This window comes from Rhinoderma darwinii (assembly GCF_050947455.1).
Source record: "Rhinoderma darwinii isolate aRhiDar2 chromosome 2 unlocalized genomic scaffold, aRhiDar2.hap1 SUPER_2_unloc_21, whole genome shotgun sequence".
Taxonomy (NCBI): Eukaryota; Metazoa; Chordata; class Amphibia; order Anura; family Rhinodermatidae; genus Rhinoderma; species Rhinoderma darwinii.
This window is the reverse complement of record NW_027461687.1, coordinates 213,423-240,398: the sequence shown is the minus strand read 5'-3', so window position 1 is coordinate 240,398 and position 26,976 is coordinate 213,423. Positions and strand designations below refer to the sequence as shown.

The window sequence follows — 26,976 nt, the reverse complement described above, 5'->3', positions numbered from 1 at the left end:
AATTATAAATACATGGATAATTTACATAATAATTGTGTTCCATAGAGACAGACACCACATGGATGCCGCCTCTTTTGCTCCGAGATGTTTTTTGTCTCTTAGATAATATACATATAATTCACTCAACGCGATTTTAACACAATCTTTAATATCAATAAAATCACGTTTAAAAAGAAGAATGTTCCTAACCTTCCAGATGGCATTTTTAAAACAATTAATAATCATCCAGCAGATCATCTGCTGTCTGAATGATGGGCAGGTAAAAAGGCCATAAAAAACGTACTCGTATTTAAAATCGTTAAGACCGCAAATCCATTTTAATAAAAGGCCAGCCTTCCTCCAAATCTCCTGTGCATAGTGGCAGTTCCAGAATAAGTGCATTACCGTCTCATCATTTCTGCACATATCTCTCGGGCACTTGGCTCTCGCCACCAGTCCTCGCCTGTGTTGGAACTCACGTGTAGGGAGGCACTGGTGCACGATCGCCCAGGCAAGGTCCTTATGCACATTTGCAAGGTATTTCCCAAAAACATTCCGCCATACTTGCTTGGACCTTGCCTGTGAGAGATTGGAAACTGCCACCATTTCTTCTCTGTGTCTACACGCCACTGACACCTTCCTCTGGTCCCCCAATATATCAGGTTCCAACTCATGGAGGCTCAGGAGCCTGACAGTCTTCTCCAGCACCACATAGTGTTTTGGGGGACACAGAAGCACAGGAGAATTTAGGGAGATACGAGACCAACGCTTAAAAACCATGCCCGCTGCATATTTTAAAAAGCAGCTAAAAATGCCATCGGATTTAAACATTTTAAAACAGAAGCAGAAATATTTGATATAAAAAAATGTAAAAAGGTTAGGAACATCTCTCCCGCCGTTGTCCTTACATTTATACATAAAATCACGTTTTAATTTTTCCATCTTGGAGCCCCACAGAAACATAAAACAAATGCGTGTTAGCTTTTTAATATATAAAATGGACGGAGGGAAAACCATGGCAACATAAAGCATTATTGGGATTAAAACCATTTTTATAATTAAAATTTTCCCCTCCATCGTGAGGCTCCTAAGATTCCACATTAAAACCTTCTTCTCTATTTTTGCTATCACTGAGTCCCAGTTAGAGGTCCCATTGTTCGCCTGATTAAAAACAATGCCTAAAATTTTAATCTGGTCCTTCTGCATTCTGACTCCTGGGGTCAGGGAGGAATCCCAGCCTCCTATATTAAAACAATCACATTTATCAATGTTTAGTTTAAAACCAGAAGCCTCGCAGAAAAAGGTGGTGTTCCTCAGCGCCCTCCTCATGGATGTTGAATCAGGGCATAAAATTGTTACGTCATCCATGTAGCCCAATACCTTTATTTGGTTACCCCTCCCACCAGGTATCGGGGCGCCTCTGACTACTTTGTCACTTCTGAGCATAGCTAACAGGGGCTCCATTGCGCATATAAATAGTAGGGGAGACAATGGGCACCCTTGCTTGACTCCAGATAAAAGAGGAACACCTTTAGTTAAAAATCCATTTACAGAAATTTCACTAAAACAGGACCGATATAAAAGCATAACACGACTTATCATAAAATCAGGCACCGCCATCTTTTTAAGAACCATAAAAAGGAACTCATGGGACACTCTATCAAAGGCCTTTTCAAAGTCTAGTGATAAAATAGCAAGATTTTGGCCTCGATCTTTAAAATACCAAATAACATCTCTTAAAATATTAAGGGACTCAGTGATAGATCTACCAGGTACCCCACAGACCTGGTTTGGGTGGATTAGCTTACTGATAAAAGGTTTAAAACGGACCGCTATCAATTTGGCTAAAATCTTGTAGTCTACATTTAAAAGTGTAATGGGACGCCAATTTTTCAGTTGGTCCTTTTCACCTTTTTTAAAAATTAAAGACACGATCCCCCTTCTCCAGGAAGGGGGCAGCTCTTCAGTGATAAAAACCTCTTTGTACAGTAAAATCATATCCTCTTTTAAAACATCCCAAAAAGTTAGATAAAATTCAATAGGCAACCCATCCTCCCCAGGGGCCTTTCCCGCTGAAAAACTTTTAAAAACAGATAAAAGTTCCTCTAAATTAAGATCTCGGGATAAAACCTCCTGGTCTAAAATATCTAACTTAAAATCAAGGGAGTTAAGAGCATGATTTAAAAAGGATTTATCAATAGCTTTTTTACTAAAAAGGAGTTGGTAAAAGTTAAAAGCTGCATTCAACATTCCTCCCATAGAAGTCTCCCCTTCTAGGTTTAAAATAGCATCTCGCCTACCATTTACCTTTTTAAAAAAGAATCGGGAGCACTTCTCATCTTCTTCAAGGTGTTTTACATGGGAGTTAAAAATGATTTGTTTGCCTTTATCATCTAAACATTTTTTTATTTCAGCTTTTAAATTTAAAATATCCGAATCCACCTCAAACCCAACATCCTTTAGTTTAAAAAGCACATGCAAACGCTTATTAAGAACATAAAACCACTGTTTCTTTTCTCTAGCTTTCTTCCTACCTGCTCGGATAAAAAATAATTTAATTCTGGGTTTAATGCCCTCCCACCAGTGCAGCATGGTCTCGTGGGGCTTTTTCTGTGATTGCCAGCACTGGTAGGTCCGCACAAACTCACTTTTGTTTTCAGGGTCCTCTAGGAGCGTGGTGTTTAACCTCCAGAGGCCCTTACTCACTTTTTGCTCTCCCTCCAGCTCCAGGGACACACTAAGGAGCTTATGGTCTGAAAATATATTTGTTAAAATCATACATTTTTGAGAGATAAAATCATGGGAAGCAAAAATAAAATCGATTCTGGAGCTCACTCTTCCATTAGACCATGTGGCACCTGCGTCTCCTGGCAAGAGTTCCCTCCAGCAATCGCGCAATTTAAAATCTTCAATAAAATTTTTGAGCAGGTAGGTAGTGCGGTCTTTTCTATTTGCATCCCCACCCTGCCGGCCTTCTCCTTCTCTTGTGCAGTTAAAATCACCTCCTACCAGCAGGGGGGTAGACCCAACACAAAACAGTGGTAAAATATTAAAAAGCTCTGCCCGCTCCTGTTTATCAGGAGGGGCATAGACATTTAAAATACGTATTAAAAGTCCATTAATGTGCAGGTGGGTTAAAATAGCTCTGCCAGGCATAATCTCAGTGACGGTTTGTATCGAAATAGAATGGCCACGGCAGAGCAATCCCACACCTGAAGAACGACAGTCATTAGCACCCGACCACACCGAAGGGCCCAGCTTCCAGTCTTTTTTCAAGTCCATATAGTCCATGCTGTTAGGGATTCCACACTCCTGCAGTAGGCAAAAATCAAAGTCCATAGTCTGTAGAAAAGAGAATAAAGCAGCCCTGCGAACAGGGCTCTTTAGGGACCTCACATTTAGCGAGGCAACTTTCAGAGGAATACAAGGCATAGTTATTGTTAGGCGTCAGTGTCCACCTCCGAGGAATCCGACTCCGATATAAATTGGGAGCCAGACTCCCCTGTATCAGGGGATGCAAACTCCAGGATTTTCCCAGGGTCAGAGCCAGATATATGAATCGACCCGACTCTTCCCCTGAACTCACTCTCATCCGAGCTGCGGCATATTGTCTTCCTCTTTATGGTGGGCACATCTTCTTCTCTTAGCCTTTTCCCCGTACTCGTCAGGTCCATCCTTGATTCCTCCTCCCCGTCACTGGATGTCACCTCCGACTCCTGGCTGTTGTCATCACCATCGCGAACTCCGGCCGCTGCTACCTCCGGTACGGCTGCAGGTATCTCCGGGTCACTCATCTGCTCAGGGCGCTCAGGAGCCTGTGAGGTCCCCACCTTCTCTCTCGTCATCTTGCCTACTGCACCTGAAGCCGTCAATGCCCGACCCCCTGTTGGCGTAATAAGAGGGTCAGACTCGGGCTTCTCAGTCGGTCGGAGGCAGCTGGTGGCAGGGAGGTCCAGCGTGGAGCCCCTCCTTCTAGATCCCTTAATCACCAGCCACCACCTCTGCCCAGTCCTCCTTTGACGGCACCGAGGACCGGCGAGATTTCCTACCAACCGACTCAGGTATGGAGCTCGGGGCCTTCATCGCAGAACCAGAACAGCCCTGCTCCGGCCCTTTGGAATCCCCAGGACCACCCTCCACTCGTGACTTGGAGGGTCTTGGTCCTGGCCCTTCGGCGGGTGCCGTTTCCGGGGCATTACCAGCAGAGTCCGCACCTGTTGTGGACTGCTGCCCTGGCCCTGGACGGGATGGACCAGGCCTAGGCCCACCCCTCAATGACTGCGTTCTTTTAGGACAGTCTTTATACATGTGACCTGCCTCCCCGCACAGGTTACATGTTGCTCTGGAACTGCACTTGGCGGCCACGTGCCCCAGGCCTCCACATTTGTTACAGCGAACAACACGGTTTTCACTGCATGACTCTTTTGTGTGCCCATATTTTTGGCAGTTCCAGCAAAACCGGGGCATCTGGGGGTAAAACAGGTATCCCCGGTTCTTCCCAATGGCAAAATTCGCTGGAGGGTGCACAAAGCCACGTATGCCATTGGGGTCTTGAAAGAACTTGACAAAGTACTTTCTCTTTCCGTTCCAAAATCCCTCAGCATTTTTTACTTCATGCGAGAAGTGAATTTCCTTGCAATAGCGCCCTAGGAATGTGTCAATGTCCTTGGCGGGGACAAAGGGGCTATGCATTACCACGACCAGTGGAATAGACTCTTCTCCGTAGAGGAGAGAAAAATGAAGCCCATCTAGGCGCTCATCTGTCTGGTCGGAACCAGACAGGGCTGCACAGATTGTATCGCAGCAGGCCGCGGTGCAGAAGGAGATGGTATACCGACCGCGGCCTTCCTGGTCATTCAGACACAGGATATTTTCCCGTCTGAGGCCGAAGGAGCCAAGCAGGATTTCCCCTACTATGAATTTCAGGTTCTTCCGCTGGCGATGTTCCTCTCCGACCTCGATCCGGATGGTTTGGCGTAACTGGGTCTCCCCAGTTACAAACCCATAGGTGAACGGCATTCCTGCTTGTCCCAACAAGTTTTTCCGCCCTTCTAGGCCGTCCAGCGCAAGCTGTCCGCCTAGCGATCCCTTCCCGTTGCCTGAGGACTAGTCCGACTACCCAATAGCTGCAGGGGGGTGAAGTCAAGGCGATAAACCAGTGACGATCCCCCCAGGCCAAGTAGCCGGGTACCCCAGGCACCTTCTGACTGAAACCTCCTGTACGAATACACTTGGTCGCAGCCAAAAGGCCGAGAAGCGATAACCCGAACGGGCCGCGCGTTGCCCGAGCCTGCCCGATACTGCTGTTCAGCCCTTGCAGCGATTCAGCCTACTTCTAGGCAATTCCATGGGGCCCTGCAGGCTCACACACTCACAGCTACACGGGAGGTGAATAAAGGCCGGAGAGGAAGCCAGACAGGATTTGCTTCTTTTGCTTGCACCACAATGCAGTGCTGAAAGAGGAGGAATCTACATAAAAACGCCTTCCTGGCAACGCCCAAATGCCCTGCTGCCATGCAGATAAACACTGGCAGCGGCAGCAAGTGCATGCCCACAGCCACCCCTTGTTCCTTCACACCTTGTATCAGCTGTAATCCAGTCCAGTGCTGCCTTCTGAGCAGCACTGACCAACACTGCCTGGGCCCAGGCTTTTATCTCTGAGGCCCCATTATGATGTCAGAAAGCTGGCTCTGGCTCCTCAGGGCTCCACTATGACACGTGCAAAGTTCCGTCTGAACTTTATATAAGACGGTGCGGCTCAGTCAGTCACTCAGTGTTGCCTGAGAGGGCAACACTGCAACAGCCGGCCACCAGGCTGTCTTTTTTTGCACAGCTAGTTGCCTCCAGGAGGCCACAAGAGGGAGACAAGGGACTGCAAAATGGAAAATAAGCATCCACCAACTTTACAGACAACTTCTCCTTGCTCCTACAACCTCCATCCTTGCACAGTTTGTTATTCTTCTAGGTAACATAGTAACAAATCCAAATTGCTGCTCTCTTTGTAGGCAAGCAAGGCTTTGTTGCAACTGCGATTCTTGCTCCTTCTTGAAATGTAGGGACGACAGTACATTCCATCACATCCATCTAGTGTACACAGGTAGGTCCATTGTGGCGGGCGGGCGGGCGGCTTTAATGGCTGTTTGCTGTTCCCCTACTCCACTCCACTATTTGACTGTGGTGCTGCATCAATCAGTGGCTGGCTCAGGTGCAGCTCTTTAACTTACCTAAAAGGGAGGGCGGAGAGAAGACAAGGAAGGTGAATGAGCTGTTCCAATGTGAAATGCCGGAAACACAGACACACAGACGACACAAAACAAGAGGTGGCAATGTATTCATTAATTGCATTTAATCAATTAGCTCATTATCACTCATGCATTGTCCAACAGGTGTTGAAATAATGGGATTAAAAGGGGAGATCCCTTCAGAAAGACAGAAACAATGGCAAACACAAAAAACACTTTTGGAATCTGATTTTAGTCAACACATAAGGAAAGGGTGCACCGGTCCTGGAAATACTGCAATACCAGGTCAATGCGTGGAGTGGACAGAGCAAGCTCTATTTCCATCTCCCTGTTCTAAAAATCCATTTAATATATGGTCCCCAGATAGGGGACGTATCAGATATTAAACTGATAAGAACAGATACTACACTTGATCTTAGCCAAAAGGCCGAGAAGCGATAACCCGAACGGGCCGCGCGTTGCCCGAGCCTGCCCGATACTGCTGTTCAGCCCTTGCAGCGATTCAGCCTACTTCTAGGCAATTCCATGGGGCCCTGCAGGCTCACACACTCACAGCTACACGGGAGGTGAATAAAGGCCGGAGAGGAAGCCAGACAGGATTTGCTTCTTTTGCTTGCACCACAATGCAGTGCTGAAAGAGGAGGAATCTACATAAAAACGCCTTTCTGGCAACGCCCAAATGCCCTGCTGCCATGCAGATAAACACTGGTAGCGGCAGCAAGTGCATGCCCACAGCCACCCCTTGTTCCTTCACACCTTGTATCAGCTGTAATCCAGTCCAGTCCAGTGCTGCCTGCTGAGCAGCACTGACCAACACTGCCTGGGCCCAGGCTTTTATCTCTGAGGCCCCATTATGATGTCAGAAAGCTGGCTCTGGCTCCTCAGGGCTCCACTATGACACGTGCAAAGTTCCGTCTGAACTTTATATAAGACGGTGCGGCTCAGTCAGTCACTCAGTGTTGCCTGAGAGGGCAACACTGCAACAGCCGGCCGCCAGGCTGTCTTTTTTTGCACAGCTAGTTGCCTCCAGGAGGCCACAAGAGGGAGACAAGGGACTGCAAAATGGAAAATAAGCATCCACCAACTTTACAGACAACTTCTCCTTGCTCCTACAACCTCCATCCTTGCACAGTTTGTTATTCTTCTAGGTAACATAGTAACAAATCCAAATTGCTGCTCTCTTTGTAGGCAAGCAAGGCTTTGTTGCAACTGCAATTCTTACTCCTTCTTGAAATGTAGGGACGACAGTACATTCCATCACATCCATCTAGTGTACACAGGTAGGTCCATTGTGGCGGGCGGGCGGGCGGGCGGCTTTAATGGCTGTTTGCTGTTCCCCTACTCCACTCCACTATTTGACTGTGGTGCTGCATCAATCAGTGGCTGGCTCAGGTGCAGCTCTTTAACTTACCTAAAAGGGAGGGCGGAGAGAAGACAAGGAAGGTGAATGAGCTGTTCCAATGTGAAATGCCGTAAACACAGACACACAGACGACACAAAACAAGAGGTGGCAATGTATTCATTAATTGCATTTAATCAATTAGCTCATTATAACTCATGCATTGTCCAACAGGTGTTGAAATAATGGGATTAAAAGGGGAGATCCCTTCAGAAAGACAGAAACAATGGCAAACACAAAAAACACTTTTGGAATCTGATTTTAGTCAACACATAAGGAAAGGGTGCACCGGTCCTGGAAATACTGCAATACCAGGTCAATGCGTGGAGTGGACAGAGCAAGCTCTATTTCCATCTCCCTGTTCTAAAAATCCATTTAATATATGGTCCCCAGATAGGGGACGTATCAGATATTAAACTGATAAGAACAGATACTACACTTGATCTTAGCCAAAAGGCCGAGAAGCGATAACCCGAACGGGCCGCGCGTTGCCCGAGCCTGCCCGATACTGCTGTTCAGCCCTTGCAGCGATTCAGCCTACTTCTAGGCAATTCCATGGGGCCCTGCAGGCTCACACACTCACAGCTACACGGGAGGTGAATAAAGGCCGGAGAGGAAGCCAGACAGGATTTGCTTCTTTTGCTTGCACCACAATGCAGTGCTGAAAGAGGAGGAATCTACATAAAAACGCCTTTCTGGCAACGCCCAAATGCCCTGCTGCCATGCAGATAAACACTGGTAGCGGCAGCAAGTGCATGCCCACAGCCACCCCTTGTTCCTTCACACCTTGTATCAGCTGTAATCCAGTCCAGTCCAGTGCTGCCTGCTGAGCAGCACTGACCAACACTGCCTGGGCCCAGGCTTTTATCTCTGAGGCCCCATTATGATGCCAGAAAGCTGGCTCTGGCTCCTCAGGGCTCCACTATGACACGTGCAAAGTTCCGTCTGAACTTTATATAAGACGGTGCGGCTCAGTCAGTCACTCAGTGTTGCCTGAGAGGGCAACACTGCAACAGCCGGCCGCCAGGCTGTCTTTTTTTGCACAGCTAGTTGCCTCCAGGAGGCCACAAGAGGGAGACAAGGGACTGCAAAATGGAAAATAAGCATCCACCAACTTTGCAGACAACTTCTCCTTGCTCCTACAACCTCCATCCTTGCACAGTTTGTTATTCTTCTAGGTAACATAGTAACAAATCCAAATTGCTGCTCTCTTTGTAGGCAAGCAAGGCTTTGTTGCAACTGCAATTCTTACTCCTTCTTGAAATGTAGGGACGACAGTACATTCCATCACATCCATCTAGTGTACACAGGTAGGTCCATTGTGGCGGGCGGGCGGGCGGGCGGCTTTAATGGCTGTTTGCTGTTCCCCTACTCCACTCCACTATTTGACTGTGGTGCTGCATCAATCAGTGGCTGGCTCAGGTGCAGCTCTTTAACTTACCTAAAAGGGAGGGCGGAGAGAAGACAAGGAAGGTGAATGAGCTGTTCCAATGTGAAATGCCGTAAACACAGACACACAGACGACACAAAACAAGAGGTGGCAATGTATTCATTAATTGCATTTAATCAATTAGCTCATTATAACTCATGCATTGTCCAACAGGTGTTGAAATAATGGGATTAAAAGGGGAGATCCCTTCAGAAAGACAGAAACAATGGCAAACACAAAAAACACTTTTGGAATCTGATTTTAGTCAACACATAAGGAAAGGGTGCACCGGTCCTGGAAATACTTCAATACCAGGTCAATGCGTGGAGTGGACAGAGCAAGCTCTATTTCCATCTCCCTGTTCTAAAAATCCATTTAATATATGGTCCCCAGATAGGGGACGTATCAGATATTAAACTGATAAGAACAGATACTACACTTGATCTTAGCCAAAAGGCCGAGAAGCGATAACCCGAACGGGCCGCGCGTTGCCCGAGCCTGCCCGATACTGCTGTTCAGCCCTTGCAGCGATTCAGCCTACTTCTAGGGAATTCCATGGGGCCCTGCAGGCTCACACACTCACAGCTACACGGGAAGTGAATAAAGGCCGGAGAGGAAGCCAGACAGGATTTGCTTCTTTTGCTTGCACCACAATGCAGTGCTGAAAGAGGAGGAATCTACATAAAAACGCCTTCCTGGCAACGCCCAAATGCCCTGCTGCCATGCAGATAAACACTGGCAGCGGCAGCAAGTGCATGCCCACAGCCACCCCTTGTTCCTTCACACCTTGTATCAGCTGTAATCCAGTCCAGTCCAGTGCTGCCTGCTGAGCAGCACTGACCAACACTGCCTGGGCCCAGGCTTTTATCTCTGAGGCCCCATTATGATGTCAGAAAGCTGGCTCTGGCTCCTCAGGGCTCCACTATGACACGTGCAAAGTTCCGTCTGAACTTTATATAAGACGGTGCGGCTCAGTCAGTCACTCAGTGTTGCCTGAGAGGGCAACACTGCAACAGCCGGCCGCCAGGCTGTCTTTTTTTGCACAGCTAGTTGCCTCCAGGAGGCCACAAGAGGGAGACAAGGGACTGCAAAATGGAAAATAAGCATCCACCAACTTTACAGACAACTTCTCCTTGCTCCTACAACCTCCATCCTTGCACAGTTTGTTATTCTTCTAGGTAACATAGTAACAAATCCAAATTGCTGCTCTCTTTGTAGGCAAGCAAGGCTTTGTTGCAACTGCAATTCTTACTCCTTCTTGAAATGTAGGGACGACAGTACATTCCATCACATCCATCTAGTGTACACAGGTAGGTCCATTGTGGCGGGCGGCTTTAATGGCTGTTTGCTGTTCCCCTACTCCACTCCACTATTTGACTGTGGTGCTGCATCAATCAGTGGCTGGCTCAGGTGCAGCTCTTTAACTTACCTAAAAGGGAGGGCGGAGAGAAGACAAGGAAGGTGAATGAGCTGTTCCAATGTGAAATGCCGGAAACACAGACACACAGACGACACAAAACAAGAGGTGGCAATGTATTCATTAATTGCATTTAATCAATTAGCTCATTATCACTCATGCATTGTCCAACAGGTGTTGAAATAATGGGATTAAAAGGGGAGATCCCTTCAGAAAGACAGAAACAATGGCAAACACAAAAAACACTTTTGGAATCTGATTTTAGTCAACACATAAGGAAAGGGTGCACCGGTCCTGGAAATACTGCAATACCAGGTCAATGCGTGGAGTGGACAGAGCAAGCTCTATTTCCATCTCCCTGTTCTAAAAATCCATTTAATATATGGTCCCCAGATAGGGGACGTATCAGATATTAAACTGATAAGAACAGATACTACACTTGATCTTAGCCAAAAGGCCGAGAAGCGATAACCCGAACGGGCCGCGCGTTGCCCGAGCCTGCCCGATACTGCTGTTCAGCCCTTGCAGCGATTCAGCCTACTTCTAGGCAATTCCATGGGGCCCTGCAGGCTCACACACTCACAGCTACACGGGAGGTGAATAAAGGCCGGAGAGGAAGCCAGACAGGATTTGCTTCTTTTGCTTGCACCACAATGCAGTGCTGAAAGAGGAGGAATCTACATAAAAACGCCTTCCTGGCAACGCCCAAATGCCCTGCTGCCATGCAGATAAACACTGGCAGCGGCAGCAAGTGCATGCCCACAGCCACCCCTTGTTCCTTCACACCTTGTATCAGCTGTAATCCAGTCCAGTCCAGTGCTGCCTGCTGAGCAGCACTGACCAACACTGCCTGGGCCCAGGCTTTTATCTCTGAGGCCCCATTATGATGTCAGAAAGCTGGCTCTGGCTCCTCAGGGCTCCACTATAACACGTGCAAAGTTCCGTCTGAACTTTATATAAGACGGTGCGGCTCAGTCAGTCACTCAGTGTTGCCTGAGAGGGCAACACTGCAACAGCCGGCCGCCAGGCTGTCTTTTTTTGCACAGCTAGTTGCCTCCAGGAGGCCACAAGAGGGAGACAAGGGACTGCAAAATGGAAAATAAGCATCCACCAACTTTACAGACAACTTCTCCTTGCTCCTACAACCTCCATCCTTGCACAGTTTGTTATTCTTCTAGGTAACATAGTAACAAATCCAAATTGCTGCTCTCTTTGTAGGCAAGCAAGGCTTTGTTGCAACTGCAATTCTTACTCCTTCTCGAAATGTAGGGACGACAGTACATTCCATCACATCCATCTAGTGTACACAGGTAGGTCCATTGTGGCGGGCGGGCGGGCGGGCGGGCGGCTTTAATGGCTGTTTGCTGTTCCCCTACTCCACTCCACTATTTGACTGTGGTGCTGCATCAATCAGTGGCTGGCTCAGGTGCAGCTCTTTAACTTACCTAAAAGGGAGGGCGGAGAGAAGACAAGGAAGGTGAATGAGCTGTTCCAATGTGAAATGCCGGAAACACAGACACACAGACGACACAAAACAAGAGGTGGCAATGTATTCATTAATTGCATTTAATCAATTAGCTCATTATCACTCATGCATTGTCCAACAGGTGTTGAAATAATGGGATTAAAAGGGGAGATCCCTTCAGAAAGACAGAAACAATGGCAAACACAAAAAACACTTTTGGAATCTGATTTTAGTCAACACATAAGGAAAGGGTGCACCGGTCCTGGAAATACTTCAATACCAGGTCAATGCGTGGAGTGGACAGAGCAAGCTCTATTTCCATCTCCCTGTTCTAAAAATCCATTTAATATATGGTCCCCAGATAGGGGACGTATCAGATATTAAACTGATAAGAACAGATACTACACTTGATCTTAGCCAAAAGGCCGAGAAGCGATAACCCGAACGGGCCGCGCGTTGCCCGAGCCTGCCCGATACTGCTGTTCAGCCCTTGCAGCGATTCAGCCTACTTCTAGGGAATTCCATGGGGCCCTGCAGGCTCACACACTCACAGCTACACGGGAAGTGAATAAAGGCCGGAGAGGAAGCCAGACAGGATTTGCTTCTTTTGCTTGCACCACAATGCAGTGCTGAAAGAGGAGGAATCTACATAAAAACGCCTTCCTGGCAACGCCCAAATGCCCTGCTGCCATGCAGATAAACACTGGCAGCGGCAGCAAGTGCATGCCCACAGCCACCCCTTGTTCCTTCACACCTTGTATCAGCTGTAATCCAGTCCAGTCCAGTGCTGCCTGCTGAGCAGCACTGACCAACACTGCCTGGGCCCAGGCTTTTATCTCTGAGGCCCCATTATGATGTCAGAAAGCTGGCTCTGGCTCCTCAGGGCTCCACTATGACACGTGCAAAGTTCTGTCTGAACTTTATATAAGACGGTGCGGCTCAGTCAGTCACTCAGTGTTGCCTGAGAGGGCAACACTGCAACAGCCGGCCGCCAGGCCGTCTTTTTTTGCACAGCTAGTTGCCTCCAGGAGGCCACAAGAGGGAGACAAGGGACTGCAAAATGGAAAATAAGCATCCACCAACTTTACAGACAACTTCTCCTTGCTCCTACAACCTCCATCCTTGCACAGTTTGTTATTCTTCTAGGTAACATAGTAACAAATCCAAATTGCTGCTCTCTTTGTAGGCAAGCAAGGCTTTGTTGCAACTGCAATTCTTACTCCTTCTTGAAATGTAGGGACGACAGTACATTCCATCACATCCATCTAGTGTACACAGGTAGGTCCATTGTGGCGGGCGGCTTTAATGGCTGTTTGCTGTTCCCCTACTCCACTCCACTATTTGACTGTGGTGCTGCATCAATCAGTGGCTGGCTCAGGTGCAGCTCTTTAACTTACCTAAAAGGGAGGGCGGAGAGAAGACAAGGAAGGTGAATGAGCTGTTCCAATGTGAAATGCCGGAAACACAGACACACAGACGACACAAAACAAGAGGTGGCAATGTATTCATTAATTGCATTTAATCAATTAGCTCATTATCACTCATGCATTGTCCAACAGGTGTTGAAATAATGGGATTAAAAGGGGAGATCCCTTCAGAAAGACAGAAACAATGGCAAACACAAAAAACACTTTTGGAATCTGATTTTAGTCAACACATAAGGAAAGGGTGCACCGGTCCTGGAAATACTGCAATACCAGGTCAATGCGTGGAGTGGACAGAGCAAGCTCTATTTCCATCTCCCTGTTCTAAAAATCCATTTAATATATGGTCCCCAGATAGGGGACGTATCAGATATTAAACTGATAAGAACAGATTTTTTTTTTTTTTTTTTTTTTTTTTTTTCATTCAGATCACGTCTTAAAAATCATAAAATTCAAAATAAAAAAGACTTAGATCATCACAATGAAAACTGAAAACGTACAATTAATTTTTGTTTTCCTCTTTCCTTTTTTTTTCTTAAGAAATCAAAAAAACATTCCTTTTTTAACAGCAATAGTTCCTAACATATCCACTAGATGTTCCTGCAAATCATTACCATCCCACTCACAGTTTACAATGCACGTTAACCACGTTGGCACACCATACCTTTCAAGAAACCCTGATAAATTTTCTCTTACACAGAGCCGCACCCTCCTCCGCATTTTTTCAAAATTAATTTTACTACGTAACTGCTCTACTTCTTCCAATAACCTGTCTCTTTCTGCTCTTTCCTCTTCTGAAATGACACTTTTTTTCTTTCTCTCTGCTTTTTTCCTTTTTTTCTCATCACTTTGCCCACTTCCTTCCAATTTGTGAAGCTTGCCTTCTTCCAAACTAACTTCCGCTTCCTTTCTTTTGACTATCTTCTTATTTTCCTCTTGTACCTCACGTTTGCTTTTCTTTGGGCACGATTTGAATATGTGCCCCTCCTCTCCACACATATTACATACTTTCCCTTTCTGACATTCATTATACTTATGTCCCTCTTGCAGACATTTTGTACACATTACTTTCTCACAGGCTTCTCTCTCATGACCATACTCTTTACAATTCAAACAAAACATATCCATTCCAAGAAAAAATAAATTTCCACACGCACTTCCAATCTTGAACCGCGCTGGAGGAAACAATAGGTTTCTAGATTCACCAATTCTCACAAATTTACAAAGAAATTTCCACTTCCCAGTCCAAAATCCAAAAGGGTTAAACACTTTCCCCTTTCCCACCACCTCCTCACAAAACTTATTGAGAAATAACTTAATGTCCTCTTCATCCACGTAAGGCGAAAACATTTTTACAACCACCAACTTTTTGTTTGGCACAAAATGTGGTGTTACCTTCACACCCACAAGTCTTGGGTCCCTTTTACCTTCCTTCAAGCGTTCTAAAAAGACAGCATAAATTTCTTCTGTGGCGAAGGTAACGTCAAAGCACCCTCTCCTCGGATAGTCCATCACCGCCAAAATGCATGATCTCTCCAGCTGAAAGAAATCCAACAAAAGAACCTTTGTGATGAACTCCAGATCCTTCCTTTGTCGCTCAGATTCCTCCACGAAAAACCGGACAGCATTCCTGGTACGCATATATTCGGGAATTTCCTCCATCCTGCTCCAAACGAATTCCAGCAATCTCCAAAGAATACCTTCAGTACCGAAGTACCAGGCAGGTGATCGCTCCCCGTTGCCCTGGACTAATCCTCCTCCCCAATAGCAGCAGAGGGGTGAAGTCTCTCCTAAGAGAAACGATCCCCCCAGGCCAAGGAAAAGGGTACCAGGGCACCTCCTGACCAAGAAACAAGGCAATACCCTAAAGTACTACACTTGATCTTAGCCAAAAGGCCGAGAAGCGATAACCCGAACGGGCCGCGCGTTGCCCGAGCCTGCCCGATACTGCTGTTCAGCCCTTGCAGCGATTCAGCCTACTTCTAGGCAATTCCATGGGGCCCTGCAGGCTCACACACTCACAGCTACACGGGAGGTGAATAAAGGCCGGAGAGGAAGCCAGACAGGATTTGCTTCTTTTGCTTGCACCACAATGCAGTGCTGAAAGAGGAGGAATCTACATAAAAACGCCTTCCTGGCAACGCCCAAATGCCCTGCTGCCATGCAGATAAACACTGGCTGCGGCAGCCAGTGCATGCCCACAGCCACCCCTTGTTCCTTCACACCTTGTATCAGCTGTAATCCAGTCCAGTCCAGTGCTGCCTGCTGAGCAGCACTGACCAACACTGCCTGGGCCCAGGCTTTTATCTCTGAGGCCCCATTATGATGTCAGAAAGCTGGCTCTGGCTCCTCAGGGCTCCACTATGACACGTGCAAAGTTCCGTCTGAACTTTATATAAGACGGTGCGGCTCAGTCAGTCACTCAGTGTTGCCTGAGAGGGCAACACTGCAACAGCCGGCCGCCAGGCTGTCTTTTTTTGCACAGCTAGTTGCCTCCAGGAGGCCACAAGAGGGAGACAAGGGACTGCAAAATGGAAAATAAGCATCCACCAACTTTACAGACAACTTCTCCTTGCTCCTACAACCTCCATCCTTGCACAGTTTGTTATTCTTCTAGGTAACATAGTAACAAATCCAAATTGCTGCTCTCTTTGTAGGCAAGCAAGGCTTTGTTGCAACTGCAATTCTTACTCCTTCTTGAAATGTAGGGACGACAGTACATTCCATCACATCCATCTAGTGTACACAGGTAGGTCCATTGTGGCGGGCGGGCGGGCGGGCGGGCGGCTTTTAATGGCTGTTTGCTGTTCCCCTACTCCACTCCAAAATTTGACTGTGGTGCTGCATCAATCAGTGGCTGGCTCAGGTGCAGCTCTTTAACTTACCTAAAAGGGAGGGCGGAGAGAAGACAAGGAAGGTGAATGAGCTGTTCCAATGTGAAATGCCGGAAACACAGACACACAGACGACACAAAACAAGAGGTGGCAATGTATTCATTAATTGCATTTAATCAATTAGCTCATTATCACTCATGCATTGTCCAACAGGTGTTGAAATAATGGGATTAAAAGGGGAGATCCCTTCAGAAAGACAGAAACAATGGCAAACACAAAAAACACTTTTGGAATCTGATTTTAGTCAACACATAAGGAAAGGGTGCACCGGTCCTGGAAATACTGCAATACCAGGTCAATGCGTGGAGTGGACAGAGCAAGCTCTATTTCCATCTCCCTGTTCTAAAAATCCATTTAATATATGGTCCCCAGATAGGGGACGTATCAGATATTAAACTGATAAGAACAGATACTACACTTGATCTTAGCCAAAAGGCCGAGAAGCGATAACCCGAACGGGCCGCGCGTTGCCCGAGCCTGCCCGATACTGCTGTTCAGCCCTTGCAGCGATTCAGCCTACTTCTAGGCAATTCCATGGGGCCCTGCAGGCTCACACACTCACAGCTACACGGGAGGTGAATAAAGGCCGGAGAGGAAGCCAGACAGGATTTGCTTCTTTTGCTTGCACCACAATGCAGTGCTGAAAGAGGAGGAATCTACATAAAAACGCCTTCCTGGCAACGCCCAAATGCCCTGCTGCCATGCAGATAAACACTGGCTGCGGCAGCCAGTGCATGCCCACAGCCACCCCTTGTTCCTTCACACCTTGTATCAGCTGTAATCCAGTCCAGTCCAGTGCTGCCTGCTGAGCAGCACTGACCAACACTGCCTGGGCCCAGGCTTTTATCTCTGAGGCCCCATTATGATGTCAGAAAGCTGGCTCTGGCTCCTCAGGGCTCCACTATGACACGTGCAAAGTTCCGTCTGAACTTTATATAAGACGGTGCGGCTCAGTCAGTCACTCAGTGTTGCCTGAGAGGGCAACACTGCAACAGCCGGCCGCCAGGCTGTCTTTTTTTGCACAGCTAGTTGCCTCCAGGAGGCCACAAGAGGGAGACAAGGGACTGCAAAATGGAAAATAAGCATCCACCAACTTTACAGACAACTTCTCCTTGCTCCTACAACCTCCATCCTTGCACAGTTTGTTATTCTTCTAGGTAACATAGTAACAAATCCAAATTGCTGCTCTCTTTGTAGGCAAGCAAGGCTTTGTTGCAACTGCAATTCTTACTCCTTCTTGAAATGTAGGGACGACAGTACATTCCATCACATCCATCTAGTGTACACAGGTAGGTCCATTGTGGCGGGCGGGCGGGCGGGCGGGCGGCTTTTAATGGCTGTTTGCTGTTCCCCTACTCCACTCCAAAATTTGACTGTGGTGCTGCATCAATCAGTGGCTGGCTCAGGTGCAGCTCTTTAACTTACCTAAAAGGGAGGGCGGAGAGAAGACAAGGAAGGTGAATGAGCTGTTCCAATGTGAAATGCCGGAAACACAGACACACAGACGACACAAAACAAGAGGTGGCAATGTATTCATTAATTGCATTTAATCAATTAGCTCATTATCACTCATGCATTGTCCAACAGGTGTTGAAATAATGGGATTAAAAGGGGAGATCCCTTCAGAAAGACAGAAACAATGGCAAACACAAAAAACACTTTTGGAATCTGATTTTAGTCAACACATAAGGAAAGGGTGCACCGGTCCTGGAAATACTGCAATACCAGGTCAATGCGTGGAGTGGACAGAGCAAGCTCTATTTCCATCTCCCTGTTCTAAAAATCCATTTAATATATGGTCCCCAGATAGGGGACGTATCAGATATTAAACTGATAAGAACAGATACTACACTTGATCTTAGCCAAAAGGCCGAGAAGCGATAACCCGAACGGGCCGCGCGTTGCCCGAGCCTGCCCGATACTGCTGTTCAGCCCTTGCAGCGATTCAGCCTACTTCTAGGCAATTCCATGGGGCCCTGCAGGCTCACACACTCACAGCTACACGGGAGGTGAATAAAGGCCGGAGAGGAAGCCAGACAGGATTTGCTTCTTTTGCTTGCACCACAATGCAGTGCTGAAAGAGGAGGAATCTACATAAAAACGCCTGCCTGGCAACGCCCAAATGCCCTGCTGCCATGCAGATAAACACTGGCAGCGGCAGCAAGTGCATGCCCACAGCCACCCCTTGTTCCTTCACACCTTGTATCAGCTGTAATCCAGTCCAGTCCAGTGCTGCCTGCTGAGCAGCACTGACCAACACTGCCTGGGCCCAGGCTTTTATCTCTGAGGCCCCATTATGATGTCAGAAAGCTGGCTCTGGCTCCTCAGGGCTCCACTATGACACGTGCAAAGTTCCGTCTGAACTTTATATAAGACGGTGCGGCTCAGTCAGTCACTCAGTGTTGCCTGAGAGGGCAACACTGCAACAGCCGGCCGCCAGGCTGTCTTTTTTTGCACAGCTAGTTGCCTCCAGGAGGCCACAAGAGGGAGACAAGGGACTGCAAAATGGAAAATAAGCATCCACCAACTTTACAGACAACTTCTCCTTGCTCCTACAACCTCCATCCTTGCACAGTTTGTTATTCTTCTAAGTAACATAGTAACAAATCCAAATTGCTGCTCTCTTTGTAGGCAAGCAAGGCTTTGTTGCAACTGCAATTCTTACTCCTTCTTGAAATGTAGGGACGACAGTACATTCCATCACATCCATCTAGTGTACACAGGTAGGTCCATTGTGGCGGGCGGGCGGGCGGCTTTAATGGCTGTTTGCTGTTCCCCTACTCCACTCCACTATTTGACTGTGGTGCTGCATCAATCAGTGGCTGGCTCAGGTGCAGCTCTTTAACTTACCTAAAAGGGAGGGCGGAGAGAAGACAAGGAAGGTGAATGAGCTGTTCCAATGTGAAATGCCGGAAACACAGACACACAGACGACACAAAACAAGAGGTGGCAATGTATTCATTAATTGCATTTAATCAATTAGCTCATTATCACTCATGCATTGTCCAACAGGTGTTGAAATAATGGGATTAAAAGGGGAGATCCCTTCAGAAAGACAGAAACAATGGCAAACACAAAAAACACTTTTGGAATCTGATTTTAGTCAACACATAAGGAAAGGGTGCACCGGTCCTGGAAATACTGCAATACCAGGTCAATGCGTGGAGTGGACAGAGCAAGCTCTATTTCCATCTCCCTGTTCTAAAAATCCATTTAATATATGGTCCCCAGACAGGGGACGTATCAGATATTAAACTGATAAGAACAGATACTACACTTGATCTTAGCCAAAAGGCCGAGAAGCGATAACCCGAACGGGCCGCGCGTTGCCCGAGCCTGCCCGATACTGCTGTTCAGCCCTTGCAGCGATTCAGCCTACTTCTAGGCAATTCCATGGGGCCCTGCAGGCTCACACACTCACAGCTACACGGGAGGTGAATAAAGGCCGGAGAGGAAGCCAGACAGGATTTGCTTATTTTGCTTGCACCACAATGCAGTGCTGAAAGAGGAGGAATCTACATAAAAACGCCTTCCTGGCAATGCCCAAATGCCCTGCTGCCATGCAGATAAACACTGGCAGCGGCAGCCAGTGCATGCCCACAGCCACCCCTTGTTCCTTCACACCTTGTATCAGCTGTAATCCAGTCCAGTCCAGTGCTGCCTGCTGAGCAGCACTGACCAACACTGCCTGGGCCCAGGCTTTTATCTCTGAGGCCCCATTATGATGTCAGAAAGCTGGCTCTGGCTCCTCAGGGCTCCACTATGACACGTGCAAAGTTCCGTCTGAACTTTATATAAGACGGTGCGGCTCAGTCAGTCACTCAGTGTTGCCTGAGAGGGCAACACTGCAACAGCCGGCCGCCAGGCTGTCTTTTTTTGCACAGCTAGTTGCCTCCAGGAGGCCACAAGAGGGAGACAAGGGACTGCAAAATGGAAAATAAGCATCCACCAACTTTACAGACAACTTCTCCTTGCTCCTACAACCTCCATCCTTGCACAGTTTGTTATTCTTCTAGGTAACATAGTAACAAATCCAAATTGCTGCTCTCTTTGTAGGCAAGCAAGGCTTTGTTGCAACTGCAATTCTTACTCCTTCTTGAAATGTAGGGACGACAGTACATTCCATCACATCCATCTAGTGTACACAGGTAGGTCCATTGTGGCGGGCGGGCGGGCGGGCGGCTTTAATGGCTGTTTGCTGTTCCCCTACTCCACTCCACTATTTGACTGTGGTGCTGCATCAATCAGTGGCTGGCTCAGGTGCAGCTCTTTAACTTACCTAAAAGGGAGGGCGGAGAGAAGACAAGGAAGGTGAATGAGCTGTTCCAATGTGAAATGCCGGAAACACAGACACACAGACGACACAAAACAAGAGGTGGCAATGTATTCATTAATTGCATTTAATCAATTAGCTCATTATCACTCATGCATTGTCCAACAGGTGTTGAAATAATGGGATTAAAAGGGGAGATCCCTTCAGAAAGACAGAAACAATGGCAAACACAAAAAACACTTTTGGAATCTGATTTTAGTCAACACATAAGGAAAGGGTGCACCGGTCCTGGAAATACTGCAATACCAGGTCAATGCGTGGAGTGGACAGAGCAAGCTCTATTTCCATCTCCCTGTTCTAAAAATCCATTTAATATATGGTCCCCAGATAGGGGACGTATCAGATATTAAACTGATAAGAACAGATACTACACTTGATCTTAGCCAAAAGGCCGAGAAGCGATAACCCGAATGGGCCGCGCGTTGCCCGAGCCTGCCCGATACTGCTGTTCAGCCCTTGCAGCGATTCAGCCTACTTCTAGGCAATTCCATGGGGCCCTGCAGGCTCACACACTCACAGCTACACGGGAGGTGAATAAAGGCCGGAGAGGAAGCCAGACTGTAATGGCAGGAAGGAGGTGAAGGGAAAGTGAGCCCTAATCTACCCACCGCCCTGTCCCTGCCTACTTGCAACGACCCGCCCTAGGCGACGAGGTACAACTGGGCGGCGGTCCCTACGCTGTCTAAGTGCACAGGAAAACAAACAGGGAACATGCAAGGGAAGGGGCAGTAGCCACGGAACGCCACGAGGAAACGGAGCGACGAACGGACAGTCAGGACCAGGACGAAGTGAGTACACCCAAGCGGGCAAGGAGACAGAAGCAAGCCAGGGGCAAAGCAAGCAGGTCAAGCAGAACTGCAGCAAGGCAGAAGCACGGCAGAAGCAGGCTGGAGCAAGCAGCAGTGGGGCCAGGAATCCAAAAGAATTACAAGCACTGAGGGAGAGAACAGGGCAGGTAATAAAGGACAGGGGGCGGAGCTAACTCCGACAGACCAGGCCGCGATAGGCTCTCCCACTCCTGAGCCTGCCACCCTGGTTGGTGGGAGATGGTGTCAGACGAACAGGTCTGGCCTCAGGTGTGGATTGATTAATCCCAGGAGTATACCTAGATGAAGTACCTGGCAGATCCCTAACAGTACTCCCCCTTTTATGAGGGGCCACCGGACCCTTACTAAGGGGACCCGGTTTAGTGGGGAAGAGAAGGTGGAACCTCCTGATCAATACCCCAGCGTGAACATCACGGGCAGGTACCCAAGTCCTCTCCTCCGGCCCGTATCCTCTCCAATGGACCAGGTACTGGAGGGAGCCCTGGACCATCCTACTGTCCATAATCTTGGCCACCTCGAATTCCACCCCCTCAGGGGTGAGAACGGGAACAGGAGGTTTCCTCGAGGGGGACCAGGACGGGGAGCAGCGTTTAAGGAGGGAGGCATGGAAGACGTCATGTATGCGAAATGATGGGGGGAGCTCCAGACGGAAGGATACAGGGTTGAGGACTTCAATGATCTTATAAGGTCCAATAAATCGGGGAGCAAACTTCCTGGACGGGACCTTAAGGCGCAAGTTCCTGGACGACAACCAGACCAAATCCCCGACGACAAACCGGGGGTTAGCAGAACGTCTACTATCCGCCTCAATCTTTTGTGCGCTCTGGGACGCCTCTAGGTTCTTCTGAACCTGGGCCCAGACAGTGCACAGTTCCCGATGAACATCCTCTACCTCAGGATTATTGGAACAACCAGGAGAGACGGAGGAGAATCTTGGGTTAAACCCGAAATTACAGAAAAACGGGGAGACCCCTGACGAGTTACTGACCCGGTTATTCAAGGAAAATTCAGCAAGGGGAAGGAATGAGACCCAATCGAATTGACAGTCAGAGATGAAACACCTTAAATATTGTTCCAGGGATTGGTTGGTCCTTTCCGTTTGGCCATTAGTTTCGGGATGGAAGGCGGAGGAGAAGGACAGATCAATCTCCAACTTTTTACAAAAAGCTCTCCAAAATAAGGAAACAAATTGTACCCCTCTGTCAGAAACGATATTGACTGGGGCCCCATGGAGACGCAGGATGTGTTTCACAAACAAAGAAGCTAACGTCTTGGCGTTAGGTAGCTTCTTAAGGGGCACAAAGTGGCACATCTTGCTGAAGCGGTCGACTACCACCCACACCACCGACTTGCCCTGAGATGGAGGCAAATCGGTGATAAAATCCATGGAGATATGGGTCCAAGGTCTCTGGGGAATGGGCAAGGAACGTAGTAGGCCCGCAGGTCGGGACCTAGGGGTTTTGGATCTAGCGCAAACCTCACAAGCGGTGACGTAAGCCCTAACGTCTTTAGGCAACCGAGGCCACCAATAGTTTCTGGTAATGAGGTGTTTGGTGCCCAAGATGCCAGGATGACCAGATAGAGCGGAGTCATGGTTTTCCCTGAGTACCCTCAGCCGGTATTGCAGGGGAACAAACAGTTTGTCTCCAGGGACGTTCCCGGGAGCTGCACCCTGATCAGCCGCGATATCAGAAGCTAAATCAGAATCCGTGGCAGAGCCGATTATACCAGGGGGTAAAATACAAGCAGGATCCTTCTCAGAAGGAGGATTGGCCATGAAACTACGTGACAGAGCATCAGCCTTAATATTCTTGGACCCAGCCCTATAGGTAACCAAGAAATTAAATCTGGTAAAGAATAGTGCCCACCGAGCTTGTCTAGGATTAAGCCTCCGGGCCGATTCTAGGAAAACCAGATTCTTGTGATCCGTAAGGACCGTTACCTGGTGTCTGGCCCCCTCCAGGAAGTGCCGCCACTCCTCAAAAGCCCATTTAATGGCTAGAAGTTCGCGGTTGCCAATATCATAGTTACTCTCCGTGGGCGAAAACTTCCTAGAGAAGTAAGCACAGGGGCGGAGATGGGTGAGGGAGCTGGTACCCTGGGACAAGACGGCCCCCACTCCCACCTCGGAAGCGTCAACCTCCACAATAAATGGCTCCTCTTGGTTGGGCTGAATCAGCACGGGGGCCGAGATAAAGCACTTCTTGAGGGTCTCAAAGGCCTGGACGGCCTCAGGGGGCCAATGGAGGACATCAGCACCCTTGCGGGTAAGGTCCGTAAGAGGCTTAGCGACGACCGAGAAGTTGGCAATAAATCTCCTGTAATAGTTGGCGAACCCTAAAAAACACTGTAACGCCTTAAGGGAGGCAGGTTGGACCCATTCCGCCACAGCCTGAACCTTGGCAGGGTCCATGCGGAATTCATGAGGAGTGAGGATTTGCCCTAAAAATGGTATCTCCTGTACCCCAAAGACACATTTTTCAGTCTTAGCAAACAGATTATTCTCCCGAAGGACCTGGAGCACCTTCCTGACATGCTCCACGTGGGAGGACCAGTCCTTGGAAAACACCAGTATGTCATCAAGGTACACAACAAGAAAATTACCCAGGTACTCTCTCAGGATTTCATTAATAAAATTCTGGAAGACAGCAGGGGCATTACACAACCCAAAGGGCATGACCAGGTATTCGAAATGACCCTCGGGTGTGTTGAACGCAGTTTTCCACTCATCCCCCTCTTTGATGCGGATAAGGTTATATGCCCCCCGTAGATCGAACTTAGAAAACCATTGGGCTCCCTGAACCTGATTAAAAAGATCCGGAATCAAAGGAAGTGGGTACTGGTTCCTTACGGTGACCTTATTCAGGTTACGATAATCAATGCACGGCCTAAGACCACCATCCTTCTTCCCCACGAAGAAGAAGCCAGCACCTACAGGAGAAGTCGAGGGGCGAATGAAACCCTTGGCCAGGCATTCTTGGATATACACCCTCATGGCTTCACGTTCAGGACATGAAAGATTAAATATCCTACCCTTAGGAAGCTTGGCACCAGGGACCAAATCGATAGCGCAATCGTAATCTCTATGGGGGGGCAACACCTCGGAGGCCTCCTTAGAAAACACATCGGCGAAGTCCTGAACAAACTCAGGAAGCGTGTTTACCTCCTCCCGGGGAGAAATAGAGTTAACAGAAAGACATGACATAAAACATTCATTACCCCATTTGGTGAGATCCCCAGTATTCCAATCAAACGTGGGATTATGCAACTGCAACCAGGGAAGGCCTAAAACCAGATCAGACGATAATCCCTGCATCACCAGTACAGAGCACTGCTCCAAATGCATGGAGCCAACCAGGAGTTCAAAAACAGGAGTATGCTGAGTAAAATAACCATTAGCAAGGGGAGTAGAGTCGATTCCTACTACAGGGATAGGATAAGGTAAATCAATACAAGGCATCTTTAGAGACATAGCAAATTCCACAGACATGATATTAGCAGATGACCCTGAATCCACGAAAGCACTGCCCGTGGCAGCCCGGCCAGCAAACGAGACCTGAAAGGGAAGCAAAATTTTATTGCGTTTCACATTAACGGGAAATACCTGTGCGCCCAAGTGACCTCCCCGATGATCACTTAGGCGCGGAAGTTTTCCGGCTTCTTATTCTTGCGCCTGGGACAGGTGTTCAGTAGATGCTTGTCGTCCCCACAGTAGAAGCAGAGACCATTCATTCTGCGAAACTCCCTACGTTGTCGAGGGGACATGGAGGCCCCGAGTTGCATAGGTACCTCCGAGTCCTCCGTGGAGGGGCGAGGAGACGGGACCTCGGGGGGGATCGCAGAAAAGTCAGAGGGGAGCACACTGAAGCGTTCTAGCTGACGTTCCCTGAGACGTCGGTCAAGTCGTACTGCTAGGGCCATAACCTGGTCAAGGGAGTCAGACGAGGGGTAGCTAACCAGCAGATCCTTCAGGGCGTCAGATAATCCTAACCTAAACTGGCACCTTAGGGCCGGATCGTTCCACTGAGAAGCTACGCACCACCTCCTAAAATCAGAACAGTATTCCTCAACCGGTCTCCTACCCTGACGTAAGGTCACCAGCTGACTCTCGGCTAAAGCAGTCCTGTCAGTCTCGTCGTAAATGAGTCCGAGGGCAGAGAAAAAACGATCAACAGAGGAAAGTTCAGGGGCGTCAGGAGCCAAGGAGAAGGCCCACTCTTGGGGCCCTTCCTGGAGTCGGGATATGATGATACCCACCCGCTGGTTCTCGGAACCTGAGGAGTGGGGCTTTAGGCGGAAATACAGTCTGCAACTCTCCCGGAAGGAGAGAAACGTCTTACGGTCCCCTGAGAACCGGTCAGGTAACTTGAGGTCGGGTTCTAGAGGTGAGGTGAGGGGTACTACTAAAGCAGCGTCACCCTGATTGACCCTTTGGGCCAGGGCCTGGACCTGTAGGGAGAGGCCCTGCATCTGCTGGGTCAGGGTCTCAAGGGGGTCCATGATAGCGTCAGCGTAGGAGGAATGGTAGACTAGGTAAGGGCTTGTAATTATGTAATGGCAGGAAGGAGGTGAAGGGAAAGTGAGCCCTAATCTACCCACCGCCCTGTCCCTGCCTACTTGCAACGACCCGCCCTAGGCGACGAGGTACAACTGGGCGGCGGTCCCTACGCTGTCTAAGTGCACAGGAAAACAAACAGGGAACATGCAAGGGAAGGGGCAGTAGCCACGGAACGCCACGAGGAAACGGAGCGACGAACGGACAGTCAGGACCAGGACGAAGTGAGTACACCCAAGCGGGCAAGGAGACAGAAGCAAGCCAGGGGCAAAGCAAGCAGGTCAAGCAGAACTGCAGCAAGGCAGAAGCACGGCAGAAGCAGGCTGGAGCAAGCAGCAGTGGGGCCAGGAATCCAAAAGAATTACAAGCACTGAGGGAGAGAACAGGGCAGGTAATAAAGGACAGGGGGCGGAGCTAACTCCGACAGACCAGGCCGCGATAGGCTCTCCCACTCCTGAGCCTGCCACCCTGGTTGGTGGGAGATGGTGTCAGACGAACAGGTCTGGCCTCAGGTGTGGATTGATTAATCCCAGGAGTATACCTAGATGAAGTACCTGGCAGATCCCTAACACAGACAGGATTTGCTTCTTTTGCTTGCACCACAATGCAGTGCTGAAAGAGGAGGAATCTACATAAAAACGCCTTCCTGGCAACGCCCAAATGCCCTGCTGCCATGCAGATAAACACTGGCAGCGGCAGCAAGTGCATGCCCACAGCCACCCCTTGTTCCTTCACACCTTGTATCAGCTGTAATCCAGTCCAGTCCAGTGCTGCCTGCTGAGCAGCACTGACCAACACTGCCTGGGCCCAGGCTTTTATCTCTGAGGCCCCATTATGATGTCAGAAAGCTGGCTCTGGCTCCTCAGGGCTCCACTATGACACGTGCAAAGTTCCGTCTGAACTTTATATAAGACGGTGCGGCTCAGTCAGGCACTCAGTGTTGCCTGAGAGGGCAACACTGCAACAGCCGGCCGCCAGGCTGTCTTTTTTTGCACAGCTAGTTGCCTCCAGG

General features: G+C 48.6%; 9 non-coding genes and 2 pseudogenes across 9 annotated transcripts; all 11 read right to left on the bottom strand.

Moving 5' to 3' along the window:
* Nucleotides 1-6,469: 6,469 nt before the first annotated feature.
* Nucleotides 6,470-6,660, bottom strand: LOC142674753 (U2 spliceosomal RNA). Its single transcript, XR_012851843.1, has one exon. It is a non-coding gene; the product is annotated as a U2 spliceosomal RNA (small nuclear RNA).
* Nucleotides 6,661-7,898: 1,238 nt separating this feature from the next.
* Nucleotides 7,899-8,089, bottom strand: LOC142674752 (U2 spliceosomal RNA). Its single transcript, XR_012851842.1, has one exon. It is a non-coding gene; the product is annotated as a U2 spliceosomal RNA (small nuclear RNA).
* Nucleotides 8,090-9,327: 1,238 nt separating this feature from the next.
* On the bottom strand, nucleotides 9,328-9,518 carry LOC142674859 (U2 spliceosomal RNA). Its single transcript, XR_012851940.1, has one exon. It is a non-coding gene; the product is annotated as a U2 spliceosomal RNA (small nuclear RNA).
* A 1,226-nt stretch (nucleotides 9,519-10,744) lies between these two features.
* LOC142674751 (U2 spliceosomal RNA) lies at nucleotides 10,745-10,935 on the bottom strand. Its single transcript, XR_012851841.1, has one exon. It is a non-coding gene; the product is annotated as a U2 spliceosomal RNA (small nuclear RNA).
* A 1,242-nt stretch (nucleotides 10,936-12,177) lies between these two features.
* Nucleotides 12,178-12,368, bottom strand: LOC142674858 (U2 spliceosomal RNA). The gene has a single exon (XR_012851939.1). It is a non-coding gene; the product is annotated as a U2 spliceosomal RNA (small nuclear RNA).
* A 1,226-nt stretch (nucleotides 12,369-13,594) lies between these two features.
* Nucleotides 13,595-13,802, bottom strand: LOC142674909 (U2 spliceosomal RNA; annotated as a pseudogene).
* Nucleotides 13,803-15,152: 1,350 nt separating this feature from the next.
* LOC142674927 (U2 spliceosomal RNA) lies at nucleotides 15,153-15,263 on the bottom strand (annotated as a pseudogene).
* A 1,243-nt stretch (nucleotides 15,264-16,506) lies between these two features.
* LOC142674749 (U2 spliceosomal RNA) lies at nucleotides 16,507-16,697 on the bottom strand. Its single transcript, XR_012851840.1, has one exon. It is a non-coding gene; the product is annotated as a U2 spliceosomal RNA (small nuclear RNA).
* Nucleotides 16,698-17,940: 1,243 nt separating this feature from the next.
* Nucleotides 17,941-18,131, bottom strand: LOC142674748 (U2 spliceosomal RNA). Its single transcript, XR_012851839.1, has one exon. It is a non-coding gene; the product is annotated as a U2 spliceosomal RNA (small nuclear RNA).
* A 1,234-nt stretch (nucleotides 18,132-19,365) lies between these two features.
* LOC142674848 (U2 spliceosomal RNA) lies at nucleotides 19,366-19,556 on the bottom strand. Its single transcript, XR_012851930.1, has one exon. It is a non-coding gene; the product is annotated as a U2 spliceosomal RNA (small nuclear RNA).
* A 1,238-nt stretch (nucleotides 19,557-20,794) lies between these two features.
* LOC142674746 (U2 spliceosomal RNA) lies at nucleotides 20,795-20,985 on the bottom strand. The gene has a single exon (XR_012851837.1). It is a non-coding gene; the product is annotated as a U2 spliceosomal RNA (small nuclear RNA).
* Between the last annotated feature and the right edge of the window lie 5,991 nt (nucleotides 20,986-26,976).